Source organism: Trachinotus anak, unplaced genomic scaffold, assembly GCF_046630095.1.
Source record: "Trachinotus anak isolate AG129_WGS33_773 ecotype Australia unplaced genomic scaffold, CSIRO_AGI_Tana_v1 ptg000012l, whole genome shotgun sequence".
Classification (NCBI taxonomy): Eukaryota; Metazoa; Chordata; class Actinopteri; order Carangiformes; family Carangidae; genus Trachinotus; species Trachinotus anak.
In genome coordinates, this window is record NW_027273863.1 from 10,954,760 (window position 1) to 10,975,094 (window position 20,335).

The window sequence follows — 20,335 nt, forward strand, 5'->3', positions numbered from 1 at the left end:
TCCTTACATGAAAGGAAATTCCAAGGAGATAAATGCAAATTTAGGAGAGAGTGTCACTTCACCTCTTGCTCTGATCACAGGATACGTTGCTTTTAATTATCTTGGGTGCGGGATCGGTTTGTGTAGCTGGCAGTCGCTGAAACAATCATGCGAAAGTGTAATTTCTCTCACTTGACGTGGTAACTCTGACCTAAATAGGTCAGAATTTCGCGTGACGCTCTCGATGTGTTTTGTCGGAGTAGCAGGTCTCTGGAAGGCCAGGCCCATGGCGTGCCGGCATCCTGTTATGTATTCTATTTCATTATATTCCACCTCCCAGCCTGCTCTCATCAGTGGATCAGGAGTGTGCCGTCTCGCAGGCACACCGAGATATAATTACTTTCTAACACACGAACAGCAGAGAGAGAGAGAAAGAGAGAGCGGCAAAGAGACAGAGAGAGGATGAAGGAATGAACAATGAAGTTTAATTATGCTTTATGGCAACAATTATAGAATGAAAACAGAAAGTCAATAGGCAGAAACATTGTCTCATTTTCTCTGCTGAGGTGGACTGGGTTTTGCACGGGGCCTGAGGCAAACCAAAATAAGAAACAGTCGAGGGGAAACAAAGAAAAGAGGGAGAATATGCCTGATCATATTTATTAGAGAGAGAGAGGAGAACTGGTGCAGCTCCAAATCCTTCAGTGATATTTTTTCCCCTCTCATGTTTCCTTATGAAAGCCCTTCTTCACAAATTTCAACCTTTGCAACTAATTAGGAGACTGTAATGGATTCCACTTGTACTCTCCTCACCTTGATAATTGTGGATGTATAGTTTTGCCCCTCTCTTTGTTTTGAGGTCAGTGAAGATGCAGAATTCAAGGCGCTCCACAGGCTGCCTGACATTTTGTTTTCTATCACTCAGAGACTATCAGGATCAGTGGGATTAGCAGTTTGATTATCATGCCTCATTGGCAGCAGTACAACACACACACACACACACACACACACACACTGACACACTGTGTACTCACACACAGACAAACACAAGCTCAATCAAGGACAGATTAATTAAAGGGAACAGTCTAATTAGTGTCATTAAGGAAGGAATAATAGAGAGGCTTGTACAGAGGGACAAGAACTGAAGAAAGCTGTCATTGTGTTTGCACATGCCCACACACACACACACACATATATGCTCACAAACCCCCACATTGAGAATTGACGCACAACTAGTTGGTCATCGATGTACTTAAGAAAGAATAGTGTCTCAATTTGTTTGGGAGGTTTTAATGGTGTTGAATCAATATTTCACTGTTGAACACATTACATGGAACACAATATTCCTCTTTTTTCGCTCTTTGTCTGTGATCATGTCTTTTCAAGTTGGAAAGGAGCAGACAAAAGTGGGCACAGCTGAGTTGCCATGAGCAACAAGCCCCTCATGGTAACCCGGAGTTACTCAGTCGCCAAAAAATGCCTTGGGTGGACTGTCGAACACAAGAGCAGAGGAGCCAATCAGTAATTGGTTTAAACACAAAAAGAAACAAACATGCATTCATGATTGCACAAAAATACATGCGAATACACACACACACACACACACACACTGACTGCAGCTACATGAGCCAAAATTTATACGAAAGTAAGAGCTTGGATGCCCTGTAGCCATCATCTCTTTTTCTTCTCCGCTCGTATTCCCTCTCACACACTCAGGGCAGAGAAAAACAGAACATCACACACACACTCACACACACACACCTGATTTTATGCTAGAGGCTGCATAAATATGAATCAGGGGTGACAATGCCGTGCAGAGTGGAGCCCTGTGCATCCTATTTTCATCATTTACCTCAGGCTAAATGGATTTGGAACACTGTTGGATGGCTCACCTCTCACACTACTTAGATGTGAAAAATAGTACAGTTCCAAACCCAGCCCGACCGTTCTTTCATTTGTTTCTCATTCCCTCACTTGCCTCTGCTCCAGTACTCACAACTATTGACACAATGACTCTTTGTAAAAAAGTGAACCACAAAATTGCAACGGTATTATCACGGCAATAATATGCATTCACACCGGTGCAGCCATTGTACGTGTGAATGGAACAGAAGTGGAATCAACGACCACTACTAGAAAAAAGTGGTGAAGAAAAAGGTTGTTTCATGGTTAATATACATTGTGTTTGCATTCACATCACGTTAGAGCTCTGGTTCGTCCAAATGACCGAAAACATATTCTCTCACTTACCCCCATCGCTTTCTAGTCACACAGATTGTTTTGGTTTTATTTTACCATATTTTGAAATATCTGTTTCTGACATTGATGCCTTCCCCCCAATACACTGGAGGTGAATGTAATTTCATTTATATCGCCCACAGCATCCCAAGAATAAAAAGACAAGTAAAAGAAACTTAACAGTGTCATGTCTTTCAAGAGTCAGTGACTGGATTCCTCCTGCTAAACTTTACTGTCATTACTTTCAGCTGGAGCTTCTTTCCTGTTGACAGATGAAAGTTGATGACGGTGAGGTCTGTGGATTATCTAAAATGACAGGAACATAGTTTCGGGAAAGACAAGTTTCTGTCATTTTTCAGATTTGTGAACATCACGAACTAAGTGCAGTTCACTTCCATTGTATTAACAAGAATTCGGAGCAAATACAGCCCTGCGGTAAAACATGAGAATGGGCTGCTTCGTTGGCGTGGGCGGGCTGCTTCAGGTCTGAAATATGATCCAGGAAATCCAGTTTGAGTAGCAGATGAATTTCCTGGCTAGATGCTAACCTTGCAGAGCTCGCCTCGTAGCTGGGATAGATCAAAACTGGATCACGTTCCCCACACCACAAACAAATAGCTGGAGACTTTGTTTCTGACTGCACTGAGATCACTTCCTTTAAAGGGTCGGTTGTTTGGTTCTGCGCTCGGCTAATTGCTGTGTTCAGATCTGCCCGAACGAATCGCACCAGGGGCGAAAACAAACTACGGTCGGATTCATGTGGGCCAAACAACGCAGGTTGGAAAACGCCCCTTAGAGTGGCCAGACAAATTTCAGGGAGAGATATGCTGTGGGTGAATAAAACCAAAATCTCTGCATGGCTAGATCCCACTTGAGATAAGAAAGAAAATATGTTTTCCTAATTTGGGTAAGCTGATCCTTTAAAAGCTAATGCCCTTGACTCATTGTGCATCTTATCTCACTCTTCTGTCTGTCTGTCAGTCTGTCTGTCTGTCTGTCCGTCCGTCTGTCTGTCTGTCTGTCTGTCTGTCTCTCTCTCTCCCCCTGTTTCCACCAGCTTCTCTCCCTCCTCTTGTCCTTTGTCCTCACTCTTTACCCTTTCTCCCACGTCCTCTCTCTCTCTCTCTTTCTCTCCACATCTCTCTATCCTTCAGTCCCTCCTGATGGCAACATGTTTATCCATTATTGATATTCTGACTGGGCTCGCTTCCCGCCCCCCTGTCGCCCCACTTTCCTACAGCCTGCCCTACTTCACCAGAGTCCTCATGAGACACTCACACACATACATAGATGCACAAGTTTGTGTGAGACAAAAGTTGCGATAACCCTGAGTGTTTATTGAAATGTGTGTGTGTGTGTGTGTGTTCAAGTCGGTGAGACAGAAAGAGGGAGACTAAGTGAAAGTCCACACACAGCAAGTTCCTATATTTAGATCCATATAAGAGACTGTTCCCAGCATCCAACTGTGCATATACAGGGCTTAGCAATGCATTACCGTCTCTCAGGCATTCAGTTGCCGATGATACAGCTCCGAGCCACTGTTTATGTGTACCTGTGTTTACACAAGGAACAGCAGCCTTCAAACAACCGTTTGCTGTTGATTTCTTCAGCCTCTTTTTTTTCTCTTTCCCTTTATTATTATTAATCGTGGTCCAAATTCTCTCATAAAGCTTTTGGAACATCAAGTGTTTTTACTTTTCTAATTCAATTTGTTCAAGCCAATTAGCATCTAACACGTTCTTTTTCTATTACAGTTGAGCTCCTCATGTTCAAGAATGTGTGTTTGTATGAGTCAGGCTTAAGAGGCACACATATAAACACATGCTGAGTGCACATGCAAACGAGCAAGCACACGCAACACACACGCTACACACATACTGACTCATGTGTACACACACACAGTTTGAGAGCTTTGATTAGGCAGACTGTGGAGTGTATTAGTGTGTGATCCTTTGAAGGGAAAACATGAAAATGTTTGTTGTGCTCGCAGCAAAGGTTTGTTTGGTGCTGTCGCTCGACTTTGCTCCGCGGGGCCCTCGCAGTAGTGGGCTGTTTTGAAGGCGTTATCAAATAAGATTTCTCATCTGCTACTTTGCTTCAGCACCAGATTGGCTTTAAGCTCTGTTGAATCCTCTTCCACCTCATTATGTGTGTAGGTTTCTCCTTGAATGTCCCCTTGTATGTGTGTGTGTTTGTGCGTGCATGTTGAGTATGTTCATTTGCGTAATCTGCACGTCTGTGCGCATGTCCCTGTCTGCGTGAGAGCATATGCATGTCTGCGTGTCCTCCTCAGTTTATTCAGGTGTGTGTGTGTGTGTGTGTGTGTGTGTGTGTGTGTGTGTGTGTGTGTGTGTGCATGCACATGAGAGAGCGTGCAGAATTTTCCCCTGTGCTGACTTTTAATTGTTCTGTGCTTCTGAGAGTGTGTGTTCAGTTTAGTCCATAGCAATTGATCTGGAGAATAATGGTTGGTGGAGAGTCCCAGGTCTCCAGAACCACTGTCTGAAACTCCTTGTAATTACCTCTGGGACCACGGGCAATGATGACGGGAGAGAGAGAGGAAAAGAAAGAAACAAAGAGAGAAAAATGATAGGAGAAGAAACGACAGAGAGATAGAAATAATATGTGACACAAACACACGTACTGGGAAACTGCACAGATTTTCAAAAGAGCAGATGGGTTTAAACAGACTTTTTCCCATGTTTGATGAAATTTTATTTATTATCTGTTGTTTTTCCTGCTGATAGAATTCACTGATCATCAGAGTTAACAGCTAACAAGGTCCGTGTGAAGGGGGGAAAGGCTCAAAAATTGAACAGAAGAATGAGGAGAAAAGGCCAATTAACTGCACTGCAAAAAAAAAAAAAAATTACAAATCAAAACACTAAATAATTAAACTACACAGTGGTTACACTAGAGGTAGGTATCAAAAAGTATTTTTAAAATCTTACCTACTCCCAGGACCCCTTATTCTTTGAATTAGAAAGCCTTTATTGTCACTGTGAGCTCTGCATACAACAAAATTAGGAGCACTGCTCCTCTTTGGTGCTTTGGAAAACACAGACAAGCAACATCAAAAACACAAAGACACACACTCTTTCTAGTAATAAAAATAAGATGAATAATATAAAACAGATATACACACTGAAATATGAAACTAGTACTATATTGCACAATAATAAATAACATTGTTAATGTGGTATTGCACATAAATAAAGAGAAGTGTGAGTATAAATTGGTGGCTGTGTTGCACAAAGGTGAAAAATGTATATAAGCACTTATCAACCTCTGCTTCTTTTACATAAGAAAAAAAAGATTCATAACTATGTGGAAGTGTTGCATGATGCAGAAGGTGTGTGAGTCTAACAGCACTGTATTTCCAGAGGCGGCTTATCACTCTGTTTGTGCCATTGTCAGTCTAAGTCAATTTAAAGATCTGCGGTCTCTCCCATAAGTTGTTAAGCTGTTAGCAGCAGAGCAGCACAGCCGCTTTCTGTTAGTTTGTGGGTGTGTGTGTGCTGATCCAATCAACAGGAGATATGCTTGTGGAGAGCAGAGGCCAGACACAGACACACATGCTTCAGAGTTATCAGTGCTAACAAGTACAAGGCTGCAGTGATCTCCCTGCAGAGCCGCGGCCTTTGGAAAATCATTTGTGGTCATTGTTATTTCTGTGTCTGTCTGAACATGTCGTTTTCATTCCGAAGCACAGGATTCAAATCATCAAATAGATAAAGGGGAGGATTGATTCAGTGTTTCTTCGAAGTGGTGATGCTCATTTCAAGCGTATACACATAAACATAGTCATCACCTATACACCCGCATACACATGGACATGCATACACAGGCGCACACTCATATTCTCCCGCAAACAATGGGAGATGAACACCATCAGTATAGCAAATAGCTTTGTGCTGTTGTTAAGGTATCATCATTTCTCCTTCTCTCTCGTTCCATATCCACAAAAAAGATTACATCGGAAAGAATGTGCAGATGAAACTGGGGAGCCAGAGAGCAGGGGAATAGGGGATGGAGAAAGCGACGGCGCCGAAATGAAAACTGGAGATTACTGATCAACGGGTAACACAGGATGAATATTTGATTCAGTCTTTTGTGATGTTTTCTTATCTGAAAACACATATTCCTGTTATATTGGTGTGTTAAGAACATGCAGGGTGTTAGGGTTCAACACAGACGCAAAGGATTATTTTTAGATGGAACATAAAAGCTGGCAATTCTCAGTGTTGCTGTTCCATGGGAGAGGATCTATTGGTTGTATCATGGTGAAATTACATTTCATCTAACAGAGATTTCAGTTAGTGCTTTTGTTCCCTTTTGAATGCAAGAAAGACTTTTGGGTGTTTGAGGCATTTAATGCTGAAGCTTCTGAACAGCCGGATAGTTGCTGGAGCTTCACACTATAAATGACTCATGTCAATGTGAGAAATATTCCAAAATTCACAAGATAAACCAAAAAATAACAACTATTATACTGTTTTAGGAGGAATACATAGCGCTATATGTGTGTGTGTGTTAGTGTTTGGATTACACTGAATGGATAAGGATTATGTCCTTGTACTGGAGATCATCAGTAAGCAGTGGTGCATGTCCGAGGGCTGATAACATTTTAAACATTGATGCGACTTTGAAAATAACACATTAGGAGTTTATTGGCTTTGAGAGGTAAATGCTGGCAGGTATGTTTGCGTGCATGTGCACACACACACACATCTGGACACACACACACTAGACATTCCTGTCCTTGTAATTGCTCCTCTCATTGCCCCGAGGCTGCGTGAGCTGGCATATAAGCTATATAATAAAGCATATTATCCTGGCTGGTAATGCATTTCTGCCTCCTCCAGTCTCATGACAGCTGGAATTGAGCTCTGCGTGTTGCAGAAGGTGATCCATACTAAATTCCTCCAGGCAGCTTGGAGCTCTGTGTCATAGCGCTGACCTTCTCCTGACAACACAGCATAATGAGTTTTGGAATAGGAACATCTTCCATGAATGAGCAAGGTTGCTATTTAGGCTTTGCTTAGATCTCGATACACTGAAGACGGCGTATCTGGGATTTCAACCAGCGACATTTCAGGGAATATTGACACTCTGCAGCTGCTATAGTCCAGAGGTCCTCTACAACCAAATTCAACAAAGACAGCTGTAAATCAGAAACTTTTTCTCATAGATTTTTAGAGAGATCATTTTTTGATCGCTGATTTCTGCCATTGACTTGTAAACAAAAGCAGCAGAAATCAGGTGCAGGAAGTAATGCGTCCCACTTTGTTTTGGACTATTTATCGTATCAGAATTGGCCCCAATCCTCCTGTCAAGTCGTGAAGGGAGCACTAAAATAAATATGTCCTGCCACTCATTCTGAATCTACCTGTACTCCCGCTAAACAGCTGTGCCTCGACACAATACCATACTTTTCCGGTGAAGAAACATGTCTGCAGTTTGGTGATTCTTTGATCTGAGTGAAACAAACTGTCTGCTTTGCCAGCTTGAGGTGGTTGGTAGTGTTACGACTGTGAGACAGGTGAAGCCTGCCACAGCCAGTTGAAATAATGCCACAAATAGAGTAATAGTATCTTTACTATTTCTTGAGCAAAAAGAAAAACCTTCCATTCAGTATAAACACTTGAAGCCTGGGGGTGTAACGATTCTGAAACCGAGACCGAAACAGCGAAACAACCCACGATCTCATGTCGCAATACTGGAAGACAGAGCCATGATTTTGTAAATATTACACATTACACCTATTTTATTCTCTTCTAACTGTGTGGGTCATGTGACTATTTTGGTCCAATCACGATTGAGTGATCACGCCTGCAGTGAAAGTTAGGCTAGTTAGTTAATTAGCTCAAGATGGATAATCACCCTGAGACTGCAGATGCTCCAGGCACATTCCAGTGCCCAGGGGAATAACGACATTCAACTCAAAAAAAAAAAAAAAAAATCAAAGTTAAAGCCACTAAATCTAGGATTCATACATTTAAGGCTTTGGAGCCTCCAGTGGGAGTGTCCTTCCACATTGCTGCTTTTGTGTGCAACAGATTCAGGAGCTAAATCAACATCTGAAGACGAGTTAGTGAACAGATAGTGAAATATACTGTTATATAATGTTATATACTGCAGTATATAACATTATATAACATTATATAACAGTATATATAACAGTGTAGTTGTGCATGCAGGTTATTCAATAAGACTTTCACTGATAAAATGAACACTGATTTCTAAATCCTACATCTCCAGTGAACAAACACAGTAACATTTAGCAGACCATGAATGAAGAATGAACTGTGGTCATGTATTTAAATGGCTATACGGAGTATTTTCCCATAAGACGTCTTAAAGGTGGTTATGGTTAATAATTTATTACAGTTGTTTTAACTCTGGAATGAAATTAATGTTGTCTCTGTAAATCTTCTCTCAGGTGGTAAGTAACCATGTTAGAGAGAAACCACAGCCTTGCTGTTCCACCAGGCCTCGTTATCAGCGATGGGAGGATGGCTACACAATGTAGGAGAGAGTGCTGATAAAAAACCAAGTCACCAAGACACCAAGTCTGTAAAAATTTCCAGAAGTTGTGGAGGTGTGCGAACCATTGCCATTTGTGTACAAACCAATACTCGTGTGTGAGCCGTTTCAGTGTGTATAGTAGGAAAGTGTTGGGGGTTTTCAAAGTGAGATGGAAGCATGAGAGAGAAAGTGTGTGAGAGAGAGAACAGGGGTTACTTAATGATCAGAGCAGTGTAATTACCTCCCAGTGAGGTTCAGCCTTTTAGACAGATGATTATTCAAGGAGAGAAATCTCATTTGCATCTTGTACAGTAATATGTAAAAGTGTTCACTCTACACAAAATTAAATTGCCACATTGATTTTTTTCTCCTCACTAAAAGTACATTTTTGTCCTTTTTCAGCAGAATTATGGTTTTACATAGAGATAAATTTATCTGTGAGCATAAGTCTCTGGACTTATGCTTAGAGATCATTAACAAGGTGTTAGACATTATACTCTGTGCTATATAATAAGGAGCTGAGACAAGAGAGGCCATGCAGTGAACCTGTGCCAGAGCATCACTACAGCTCCTTTTAAGAAGGCAGGGAGTTTCACTATGAATGAAAATTAGCTCTAAGTAATTTCTCCAAATGTTTGCAACACTTTACTCTGCATATCCACCTCTCTTCAGTCTCTACTCTACCCACACACACACACACACATGTGCACACACCTCCTCTTGGCAAGCCCACAGCTATCAGTATCTTCAAAGTATGAAATCAAGGACCCTGCTTTCATTCACAGCACCTCCAATTACAGTGGGAGTGAAAAAGCACAGAGTGAGTGTAATGACAGCAATCTAAGCTGCGTGGGGGAGAGCAGAAGAACATCTGACTGAGCTCATGTCACATTTGCTGCTGTACCACCCGGGGACAAATGAAGAGACAGAGGAAAAAAAAGATTTAGAGGGAAAGATAGAAGATTTATAACAATATATTGGATTGTCAGGATAAGATAAGGATGAGTAAATGAAGCTGGAGAATTGAGAGAGGCATGGTGAGATTAAAAAAAAAAAAAGACAGAAGATGATTGACAGAGAGCCATCTGTTGATCTTCATGGTTATTTGTGTTGCTTTGAGTCTTTCCCCTCCCAACTAGTCCCTCGCATCGCTGACTGGGGGTCAGCTGTGACTGATAGTCTGTGCTCCTGTTTTCGGCTGACAGATGGGTGCAGGGACCGACTCTGGTGCAGCCTGAAAACGGATTCTCCATGCCTCTGTGTGCTGCCACAGCCATTTTACCCAGCTGTCAGTCACAGAGAGCATGGTTGACGTTATCAGTTGTACCCCGCTTAACGATGGAGGTCTGCTCAGAACTGCTGCTGGGTAGGGAGTCAGACCGCAGGAGAGAGTGAGGAAGAGAGGGGACGGAGAAGGCGAGGCATAAATTGATGGAAGATAATGGAATCTGCGAAGGTTAAACACATGAATACAGAAGGCAGGGGAATAAAGTGGGGAATGAAAAAGAAAAGAAAGGAGTGCTACGCCCTGCTACAGTATATATGAGTGCGGGATAATTAAAATGACATCAGATGGAGGGGCCACTAACATCGTCTCCTGCTGGAGATGGACACATAATGAAGATGGCTTCCAAGGCCCCTGGCTCAGCACCAAGCAGAGAGGTTAAAGATGAAGTACAACAAGAGAATCAATTCCCTCATCCCTCCTCTCCTCTTCCACTCAGGGAGAGATTTACAGGCCAAGTTATGACAGCACACAATAACGACAGCCATATTTTTACTCCTGCAGTCTGACAACACCATCCGCAGCCAATCAAATCTACCACAGAACTAAGTTGTTATCTCTACTGTGTGTGTGTGCATGGGTGTTGAAAACTGCTTGTCATCGCCAAATGTGATTGTGTTACATAGAGTTGATCCACTCAATTTATTGCTGTCAGAGATAAGGGATTCTGGGGATAAGAAGATAGACTTTTATGGGAAACACATAAGAAAAATAAACACCCATAAAAGAACCAGTTTCAGTCACTCAGAGATGAATTGCAGGGAAACATGATCAGGAAATACTGTATGCTCTTAAAAGTTCACCTAAGTGCTAAAAAAGGGGCCAAAGGAAGATGGAAAAAGAAATGTGAGAGTGAGAGAGGGAAAATAAGGGATACTTCGAGCCTGGACGGGCACAACACAATGATGAGGAAACAAGGAATGAGAAGGAGAGATGCAGAAAAAAGTAAGAAGGCAACCAGAGAGTTACTTAAAGCTGGATGAAAGTGTGCATGGATCAATAGATATGGATGTGAATAGGGAGACTTTTAAATAAGGCCCTCGCTCGTGTCCTCAGATCCTGTTTCACAAAGAAACTCAAACTCTGCAAATCAATACCCAGCTCGTCTAGCTCTGACCTGAGTCCTGAACAGCCTGTAGCCAGTGGCTCCTTGTGTATGCCGCTGTATGTGTGTGTCTCTTTTTGTCGTTATTCACAACACTCGAAACCCACTCAAACGGCCTTTCCAACACTCTCTTTATCTCTGCAGTCCCTGACTCCCTCCACATCCATGCCACCTTTGCTTGTTAACTGCTTGTTTATCCAACAGAGTAACCACCCTCAGTACTAAGTAACAATCTGGCATGTTTTCATTTCCATTTTTAAAAAGAACCAGATTTGCTGCTCTCTATTGCAATTTGATATAACAATAGCATTACACATAGGGATTCAGCCTGTACCCTATTTAAGAAACCTTTTATATTTGCTCTTTTTGAACATCTGGTACTGGTTAGGATTTTTCCTGGAATAATTTTTTTGTCAGTTTATTTATTTATTTATTTTTTTTTAGTTTTTTTTTACATTCCTGACCTGAAACACTGAACTGAAACTGAAGAAAATATCAGTTAACACAAGGAACTCTTAAAGGATTGCTCAACATTTTGGGAACCACAGTTATTCATTTTTTTGCCAAGAGTTACATAAGAAGGTCAACACCTCTTTAAGCTGAGAGGTGATTAGAATATAGGCTGTCAAGAAATATGTGCAGCATGCAACTCTGTGTAAAGACGTAAAAGACAGTGTATAAACTTTTGTACATTGGCCCCTTAAGAGTGAAGTTTACTGACTTCTCCTGTGCTGCCACAATGAGGTTCACATTTGTGGTTTTAAAGGAACTATTTGTAAGTTTTGCTATTGCTACATAACCAGCATTAGCTTTAACAGCTGTTTACTTAACAGTCTAGAAGAAACATTGTGAGTTCAGCATCAAACTTCATTCCTTTACTTGCCAAGAGGTGTCTCTGGCAGTGGAAAGCAATGTCATTGTTAACTCTATTCTTTATCATTAGTGAATCAAAAATAAAAGGGGGATTAAAATGTCACCACTGTTGCATCCACTATAACTGATTTTGCTTGTATTTTTGTCAGAGTAAAGTGAAGGTGATTGATTTTCTTTTCTTTTCTTCTTTGATTTTCTTAAACATTATAATTCTTTAATACACTAGAGGTATCATTGAGGGACTCCTCTATAGATTTGTGTCCATTTGAAACAATTGCAGGTTTTATGGAAGGTTGTTTGGTGTAATAGCTCTCACAATCATCAGTTTACATAATTCAAAGAAGCTATTTGTAAGTTTTGCTATTGCTTCATAGCCAGTGTTCGCATTAACAGTTGTTTACTTACCAGTTAAGAAGAAAAATTGTGAGTTCAGCATCAAACATCATTCCTTTACACAAGAAGAGCAGTCTCCAGAGGTGATGAGCAATGCCAGTTTTAACTCTTGTGTCTGTCACATCTTTTCTTGTACTTAAGTTGGCCACCAGCTAACCTTGGCCCATGTCGTCACTTTCCAATAGTGGCTCTCTGTAGCCTCTGATCTACCCTGAAGACATAGCACTGATCAGAGGCCATATTATAACCTCTTGTCTTGTAAACGCAATTATGGCCAATGCTCTTGTCAAACAACAATCACCACCACCCGCTCCCAGCAAGAAACCACATTTGGTAGTTCAGAGAGATTGCCATGAAATTTGGTATAAACATTTGTATCGCCTCAGGATGAATTGTAATAACTTTAATAACATAATTTGGTGACATTATCAGGTCAAAATTTGTAATCAATCCAATACCTAACATTTTCATTAGCCTCATCTGCAACTTGTGTTTAGTGTGTATTGGCTAATGATAGCATGCTGACACGCTGAATTAATGTGGCAAACATGGTAAGCATTATACATGATGTTTGCATTCTTATTGTGAGCATGTTACCGCTGTGTCCAAGTACAGCCCCATAGAGCTGCTAGCATAGCGCCTCTTAATCTTGTTACATTTTTGTTTATGTATGGATTAAATCAATCAGAGACAGCATGTTAATTAGGTTAATCGCCTCCTGGCTCAAGCTCCACTCAGCATTAACATACAGATATGAGAGTGGTATCAATCTTCTTATCTAACCTTTAGTAAGAAAGCAAATCAGCATATTTCCTCAGAATGGAAGCAATTTCTTTAACTTTATCAACAGAAAATTCAAGAGGTAAGACACCACTTTATTAAGGACACTATCTGATTGCTGAATGACCTCTGGGAAATTCTACAGTAATGAAAAAGAACTGAAAGAGACCACAAGAATTGCTATAAGCCAATTATGAACACATTATACAGGCAGAAGACCGCCACTGATAAGATGTAGAAAGGATAATATTAACTAAATTCTTAATATTATTTGTCTACACTCATACTAATGCATTTATGTATGAACATACACACACAGAGACACTTTTAATTAATTCCTGACCAGCTAGTGTGAGTCATCGACAGCCCTGGGACATCTGTTATTGAGATGCAGAGAGACTGCCAATGGTAAGTCTAAACTGAGACTGTGCTCCATTGCACCACAGCAGCCTCTGGTCAAGTGTGTGTCAATACACAGAGATTGCTACATTAGAGCTTTGTTTGACCAAGGGGCTTTTAAATTTAGCCTAGTTATATGTGTGCACGCCTATCTGCATAAACACAGGTGTGTGTGTATGTACTGTCTGTATATCCTATGAAAGAAACAATGAATTAATTCTCTGTTTATTCGTCACATCAGAATCAGACACAGAGAAAGAGAGAGAGAGAGACTGTGTGTCATGGACAAAGAAGTGTGTATACTTGAATTTATGCTGGTATCACCCAGTGTGAGCATGTGGATGTCAGGCTAGCTCTCTGCCGACATCCTCCTTGTTTTTCTCATTAGTAAAAGCGGACTTTGTTTGTCATTATGCTGTGATGGTCAGTTCCCACTGTGCAAATGTCACCAGAGTCCTCTCCCTGTGTCACCTCTGTCTGCTTCCTGCGGTCCCCTCTGACACCTCTGGGTCCCTCCCTGCCCTTTTCTCTGACAAGGAACCCTGGTGATTACACACACAGACACACACAGACACACAGAAACACACACACACTGGGTTGCACAATGTGCACAAAGATACATAGACAGAAGAAGAACTGATAAAAACATCCACAGACAGAGACATATTATTATAAGACATGACACCCATTAAAAGATGTAGCACATTGTGCCTGTTGTTCTACACAGTATAAAGACTGTGTACTCTCCCTAAGACAATGTATTCCTCTCTTTATCTAAACCCCTTTTCACACCACCTACCTATCAGTTCCAAACTCTGCATTAGAGTACATCTGACAATGCAATGACCTCAAGAAGCTCATGATTGAGTATGAAACACTGAAGCTATTCACTCAGATGTTGCATCCTAGCCTCACTGATGCATTTAAGACCATAGCAGCACCTATTCTAGCTCCATTCGTTACATTATATAGACATACAAAATGATTTAGGTGCTCTCCATGCCACTTTCATAGCTTTCTCTTGAACAATATAGAACACAGCATTTGCATTCTGCATGGAGCAGAGGTAATCAGTTAGATGCTTTTTTAGCAGGATAAGTACTGTGTGGACATGGACTGGTAAATGCTCTTTCAATTTAAAAAACCCTCTCACATTGTAGCGTCGGTGTAGCAGTTACCTCACTTGCTATAGTGTTAACACAGATATATTACTTGCATGGATGTTTTTGAATTGCATGCATGAAAAATCTTTTTGAGCACTATATGGGGAACTGAATTGAAAATCAACATGAATTCCTAACTGGAGGACTTAAATAATTACGTAAAAGAAGGAAGGAATGATGGAGATTTTGTGAACAATCCCTTAAAGTACAGTCAGAAGCATTAGTATTTATGTTACATTGTAGGACAAAACATACACAGCTACCTTTCCCCACAATACTCTGCTTAGTTTGAATGTCAAGATTATTTGTGTAGCCCTTTAATACACTTACAGGCTCCAAGAGCTTTACAAAAACGCCCACAGTCTGATAACAGTAAAAGAAAATGGCTCTACTGATGTTAGACCGGCAGTGACAACATGGAAAAAAGAACCTCCCACGACAACCTCCGTAGGAAATAACAGATCCTGTTCTCTGATCTTCATCTGGAGGGGAAAGGAGAAGAGGACTGCTCTTTTTGTAAGGCTGCAAAATGTTGGCAACAGATAAAAAAAAAATGAGTTCTGATTATGGGAAAGAAAGTGGTCAGTGTAGAAAAGCATTTTATTTTGTAGTAAACACCTAAATAGATAAATGAGTAAATGTAAGCATAATCATGACATGAATTGTATAGACAAGATTTTATTATTTTACCATATAACTTTCCTTTACCATTGTTCACACTGCAGCAGTCTTTTGTTCCTGTGAGTGAGCAGAGAGAAGGAGGGAATACACCTGAGCCGACCCCCACTGGTTGCTAAAGGGAGTTAAGTGTGTTTGACTCAGAGAGTTGATCAAAGCCTGGCTGCTGGGCAGCATGCCCTTGCAGTAGTCTGCTTCTTAACTTCCATCTTGTGCATCTCGGTCGTGAAGTGGCTGCTCAGAGCAGAGTACAGAAATCAAGACAGCTGTGGAGGGAAACCTTGCTGAGAGCATTCGGACCTGCAGCTGAGTTTAGTTCAACTGAGGATTTAGATATCAGAGAAGAAATTACCAGAGGCTTATAAAGAAACAACTGAATTATCTTCTATATAATTCTTAGAGCTGGGAGACTTGAATGACTGGAATCTAACCCCATTTCTTTGTTAGCAGCACAGTGGAGTTGGTGGAAAAAAACATTTAATTCATATGTTGATGTAGCAATTACAGTTTGAAAATTACCAAGCTTCTTCCTTGTATTTGGTCATGCAAGTGTGCCAGCCTCTACTTGGTTGAACAGCGTTGTCATGCAGGTTAACAATAGAAAGCTGGACACTTTGCTAACGCAGGGGGTCTGAGCTCTGTATGGCTGAAACAAAGCACACATTTATTTCCTTAAAGCTACACTAATATTTTTATATTAACGGTAGAGAGGTTGAGATGATGTGTCATCATGATGAACACACAAAGAATCAAATTCGCGTGAGCCCACTCACAGAAACAACCCTCCACCAGAGCAGCTGAGTAAAGTAAAATAAAGTGGAAACAAACATATGTAAACAATAAAAAAGTGATTGTTCCTTTTTACAATGCTGTTGTAACCTATGACATGTTGTGTTACCCATGACAATACCAACCTAATTATGTCATCACTAATCATTGATGACTATGCTAAAGCCTGTTGCCCTCAACTATTAAAGGATAAAAAGAAAGAATGCAATAATAAGGCAGTGCATTCAGGGTCAATTGTCTCTTGAACAGTGGCGATAGAGAAAGAATGACAAAAGAGCCTTAGATGCATTTAATCGTGTATCAAGATTTTGTATAAGTCATTTAACCTTTCACCTCCAGGCAATTATTAATTTTCCTAGCATGTTTAATCAATGCTATTGAACGCTGTCATTAGGTCTGTGTTAATTAGACTTGTCAAAAGCCATAATCCTGGTCACAGTGTGGCTGCGTCTGCCCAGGAGAGGTTATCATCAGGGATCAGAGCTGTATGGTAATGAGGGTGTATGGGCACAAGAGATAATGCCAGAGTAGTGTGTGTGTGCATGTGCGGTGTGGAGGTACACTGGGGTTTGTGTGTGTTTGTGTGTGTGTGTGTGAGTTTGTAATGTTAATTATGTCACCACCTACTGCGAACACCATTGTTCGCAAACACAATACATCCTCTTTATGCTCCTCCTGTCTTGTTTTTTGCTCCTTTGATTGTGTGTGTACTTCTATTCATCACATTACGGCTACAAAACTCTGCTCACACAGTCACATTAAAGAGTATTACCTCCAATTTGGGGACAAAAAGCTGGTCCCCCGCCCGTCTTTCAGGCAAATGTTTTGGTTTTCTGGCCTCCACACATTGTCACCATGCTCATCACAGACACTTCCGGCAGCAGCAGTCAGCTGTTTTCAGCAAAAAAAACCCCACTGATAAACCCACAGCAGGATACCAACCCAGCACCAAACGGCAGACAGGTGATGTTAGTGAAGCATTTGGTAGCTGAGGTGCAAAATATGACATGTAAATGTTGTGTTTACCACTTATTTTTGCTGTCCCAACATAGCTAAACAATGAATTATTGCAGGTTGAAGGTTAGGGTTAAAGTTAATTTCAGGTTAGGAAAATGGCTTGGTTCCTGTATGTGGCAGTTAAGGTTAGGTGAGACTCCATGGAATAAATATAAGATGATGTATTATATAGTACACAGCTTTACATCTGCTAAACAGCTGGAGTTTAAACTGTTTGAGCCTATGGCCTCAGCAGGGATACACACATTGATTTTTCAGTCAATTGCTCTTAGTTATGGATTGATGCAACATAATGAACAAAGCTGTCTTAAATGAAAGCAGTCTTAGAGGCTCCAATTGATACAATTCCTTCCCTTGTGTGAAATAATATTGCTGCTATTTCTGTAGTTGAATTAGTTAAATGATCCACAGGTTGGTTCACAGCTGATATTCAGGGTTCTGTCGCTTTATTGAATTAACTTGGCTGAGAAACATTTAATCTTCAGGCTCTGGTGTTGCAAAGTTGTTCTCTCATATACACTGACAAATGTCTCCCTCCATCTCTCTCTATTCTCTCTGCTGATTTTGGCTCACACACACACACACACACACACACACACACACACACACACACACACACACACACACACACACGTACTCGCAAAATTGCATGTACATAACTGAAATTTGATGATCAGGTGTCCTCAAACCCCCGGCTTCAGCTGCGGGGGCCCAAAAAACAGCTCTAACCATCCATCATGTTTTATAGCACATCACACATTACGGCTTGACAAGAAACAGAGAGAGACAGAGAGGAGGAGGAGGGAAATTCTGAGACAACTGAGGAGGCAGAGTATTAAAAAAAACAAAACAGAGAGAGAGAGAGAGAGAGGGAGGGATGGAAGGAGTGTAAAGAAAAAAACAGGGGAAAAAAAAAGCATCAACCTTTTCTAATCAATATCCATTTCCCGGGGCTGTCATGTTGTTGCGAGAGTGGCTGTTGCATTACCAAACAGAGAGCGCCTGAGCCTAAATAAAATATCACCTTCAATCCAAACCATTGCATTCATCTTCATTTAACAAACACTCAGCTTTTGGCAATACCTTTTATGCACCCTCTTTGCCATAGCCAGAATGAATCTGTCAGAATGACAGCGCCTGCCACCTGCATACGGGAACATTTCTCCACAGAAAGGCACTTCACTGTTAGTGTCATTGTTGCACTGCACAGTTCAGACGCGTCATCCCATAGTGGTGGATTGCAATGTGCAATTGAATTTACAGTTTATGACTCATGAGCTCATGACTGATAGATTACAAGCAGGGGATTTTTTAGAAAACATGACTATGAAATAAATCCAAAGAAGGGCTTCCCAAAAAGTGTGAGTGTGCTGTCATCACGTTACACACAATAAAAATGTGTGTATTTGCTGTAATGATGCACAATCAGCTTAAAAATCAGTTTGTGCTTGTGGCTGCGTATGTGTCTGTTTGTGCATATACACTCCTTTAAGTCTAGACTGACAGCTGACCTTATCAGCAGAAAGCAGGACCTAATTTGCGTGATGATAAGTCTGAGAAAAACATGTGAACGCACACATTGCCGCTCCTCTCTCTCTCTCTCTCTCTCTCCCTCTCCACTCCTTCTGCTTTTTTCCCTCCGCCTTCTCTCCTTTCTTCTTCTTCTTCTCCCTGTCTGTCTGTCATGAGTCTATGGACGGCATTAAGTAAATCATCTGACTGTTTATCAAATGAGAAAAGAGCACCGTAATGTCATTACAGATGCCCTGCTCATCTCCCTGATTCTCACGGCTCTCAGTCAATAGACTCTTAGTTTTTTGAGTGCGTGAGAAAAGCAAAGGAAAGACTCTTTTGCATTGGTTTGCCTCTGAGTATTGAGTATGAGTATTTTTTCCTCCCTACTTTGGCCTCCAGACTGGACTGGATAATTCTGAAAACAATGACCTTGCATTTTAGTGTGGACGATGAAAATGGAGGTTTTGGAGCATGATGACGTGAGCCTGCCCAGACGCAATCAGGGGCTGTGTCTCTGATCACTCATATGAAATGTCAGTATAGTTGATCAGTCACCCAGTGGATGTCATTAGTGGCTTTCATTTTACTTTTTTTTTTAAGACAAGCTGGTGATTTTAACATGTCTAAATCCTGAAATACATTTTCTAGTCATCTTTAGTTTGGCTGTGCTGAGATGTTGTATAGGTAATCATGGAAAGCAGGAGAGGACAGAATGGTTTAATAAGCACAGTAACAGGATTGTGTCTGTCCCACTCCTCGCCAGATGTTGGTTGTGATGCACAGTGTAGTTTGCCAACTGGAAAAGCAGCTTAGCTGTTGTCTTACTGTTTAGATGTCCACCATTTACAGTGATCTTTAGGTGTTTCGGTGCAGATGGAGATCATTAGCATCAAGACCTGAAAATACTTGTTTGGATGCATAATGGTTTCTGACAGTGTGGACGTAATCAGAGAAGGAAAACGAGAAAAAAAGAAGAGAAGAGAAGAGAAGAGAAAAGGAAATCTTGTGTGGGTAAAGTCTCGTGTCATCTCATTTGTCTGTCTTTGCCCTCTCCTCCTCTCTCATGGCATCCTGTTGCTCCGTGCTCTGATCTGTGGAGCCGTGACAGGAGCCTGATCCTCAGAGCTGCATCTCCACTTCAAACACTGAGGTAAATGACCCGCTGCAGTACAGGAGGGGAGCACACAGGATTACATGCAAGCAGGCACACTCACACACACACACACACACACACACACACACACACACTTGCACACACACTCACACACAGAGTTATACGTGAGCTCGGGATGTCTTAACTCGTCTTTTGGGTCTGCCTGAGATGTCATCTCCTCCAGCAGCTGCTAACAGTCCATTTCAGCCTCTAACCCTGCCCGGGGCCAGCGCCTTACAGTGGAGTACTAATGATCTCTGTGTTTCAGTCTTTCTCTCTGTCTCCATACATCCATCTCTCACATGTTTCTCACTGCCTCTATCACTACATCCATCTCATTTACTACATTGCCTCTGCTTTTAAATACATCTCTGTTTATAATCATGCCCGTCAGTACCTGCACCAGTTTAGTGTTCTTGTTTGTGAGCACGTCCATAATT

At 41.2% G+C, this 20,335-nt stretch overlaps 1 protein-coding gene across 2 annotated transcripts in view; it reads right to left on the reverse strand.

Annotated features, from left to right (window-relative positions):
* Window positions 1–1,262: 1,262 nt before the first annotated feature.
* The window catches only part of epha4b (eph receptor A4b), a 110,959-nt gene continuing 91,886 nt past the window's right edge, over window positions 1,263–20,335 (reverse strand). Inside the window, exon 21 of one of the 2 annotated variants that reach the window (XR_011692864.1) lies at window positions 1,263–1,469. The gene's annotated coding sequence lies outside the window, so the exon portion shown is untranslated. Of the gene's footprint in view, window positions 1,470–13,135; window positions 14,123–20,335 lie in introns of those variants that run through there. The other variant, XR_011692865.1, reaches the window with a different exon arrangement.